Source organism: Taudactylus pleione, unplaced genomic scaffold (assembly GCF_031769625.1).
Source record: "Taudactylus pleione unplaced genomic scaffold, aTauple2 ptg000012l, whole genome shotgun sequence".
Taxonomy (NCBI): Eukaryota; Metazoa; Chordata; class Amphibia; order Anura; family Myobatrachidae; genus Taudactylus; species Taudactylus pleione.
Window position 1 is genome coordinate 13,524,421 of NW_028284415.1, and position 2,113 is coordinate 13,526,533.

General features: G+C 42.9%; 1 pseudogene; it reads right to left on the reverse strand.

Moving 5' to 3' along the window:
- Positions 1-487: 487 nt before the first annotated feature.
- LOC148542482 (5S ribosomal RNA) lies at positions 488-606 on the reverse strand (annotated as a pseudogene).
- Positions 607-2,113: the final 1,507 nt, after the last annotated feature.

A 2,113-nucleotide genomic window follows, 5' to 3' on the forward strand; every position in this document is an offset into this window, starting at 1 on the left:
GAGTCCTCCTACCCGGACTTCATTTCTTCCGCCCATACTATTGCGGCCACGAAGTATAGGGCCATCATTGAGCGCTTGATTGCGCATGCGTGTCTCTCCCAATCTGCGGTTAATAAACATAATAATAAAAAGAACCTTTATGGCTATTTCTTTGTAATCAGCCTATTATTATTTGTTTTAGGAACACCTAAGTATCTGAGAGTATATATAAACACAGGGTGATCGGTTAACTGATATAAACGATACACAGTTAGCCTAAGATAATTTTAGTGTTAGAATCATATCTGTTATCATAATAAAGTATCTTCTAAGTGAAAACGTCCATAGAGCCCATGCTTTTCGCAGCATAGACTTTGCATTGGTATTTAAATAAATAGAAAACCTCTGATGAAAATAAAGTCCATTCACAATGTCATTCTATCACATTCTTTGTATATTTATTCTTCAAAATATTGCTGTTACATGATCCTTTCATGGAGAGAATTGACATATACTGCACCCAGTATTCTCTGGAGGTCTCCCATCCAGGTACTGACCAGGCCCAACTCTGCTTAGCTTTCAAGATCGGTCGAGATTGGGCGTAACCAGAGTGGAATGACAGTATATGTATAATGTCTAATGTCTCTATATCACCACCATCCTCTTCATCCCTTTTTGTTACTTGGTCGAGTTTCTTCTTATGGTTTATTCAAGTCCATATCTTCATGATGTAAATCCGGATGGCCCTGCTCGTTGATCTAGCATGGGAAATGATCCCCCTATATATGGTAAACTTTTCATGTATAGGGCGAAACGAAAAAGGCCTTATTGAAAAATTAGCAAGATGGTCAATTGGTTCTAAGGTGGTGTCATATTATATAGCAAGTGGATAATTCAGTAATATGTTAAAATGTAATTTACAATCTGAAAATCAATTAATATGACAACTGAAATAAAGTCAACCCCAGTAACCTCTTACTATCATACGTTGTATAATAGCTTAGTGAGGGTCAGACAATACAGGATGAGAAAAAAGGAACATTTACAATGAATGAGGAGGAAGTGTAGGCTGATAATAGGCCATGTGTTCAGCTAACATTTTAATTTTCACTAATCATCTGCTGCAGAATCACAGCGAAAGGCAAGGTGATGATTATTGGCAGAACCTATAGATGTCAGCAGTGTGCGATGGAGGTAGATTCAAATGATAACTAGCTTAACCAGGGATTTATTTATTAACCAGGTAGAACACAATATAATTGTAACAGGTCCAGCCAGGAATTGTATAACACAGGTGGTGTGCAGTATATGGAACACACACCTGTACATACACTTTTTGGTGGCTGTAGAATGTATGCGGTGCCAAGCGGTGATGACATAGCGCTATATGCAGGCTCCATAGTGTCATGTAGGCACAATTTCCGTCAGGAGATACTCAATGGCACCACTGTATTGGAGAACAGAGCAAGAAAAGTCATTGTCAACTTGCACATGCGCAGCAGTAAGGCCAGTCTTCGGCGCTGCTCCCGTCTCAGAGCTCCATTTCCAGCTCCTACCCCAGGGCCAGCAGTGATTGACCAAGCTCCACACCGCCTGGTTACCACAGCAACACCACACTGTCTCCTCCCATCCCCCCAGCACAGCAATGCTGGACATTGATTGGCTGCATCAGAGCGAGACAGGACCTAACACCATCCCTATCACAGCAGCAGCTGACCATGTCTATCACTCAATATACCCAGTATACACCAGCAGTGACGCTGTGTGTTACAGGGGGGACGATCACATTGATAGTCCCGACCCTCTCTGGATCTGTCCCTGGCCTCAGCAGTACTGCAAAGCCTAGGTCCCTACAACAGGCCCGGTCCCAGGTTAGTACCCGCTCCCCCCCACGGTGCCCCTGGTGGTATCATTTGGATTAAGAAGACCTAATTTACACAAAGTCTCCTTTAGCCAAAGTGCTTCTTTGGCTGTTTCTGTGAGTACCATATACTCAGCTTCGGTGGTAGACAAGGCAACAGTAGGTTGCTTCCTGCTAATCCAGCTGTCAGCTTCTCCCACCAATGCGAACAGGAATCCAGTGTAACACCTATCACCCTCATCTGATCCCCAATTGGCACAGAAGACTTGAAAC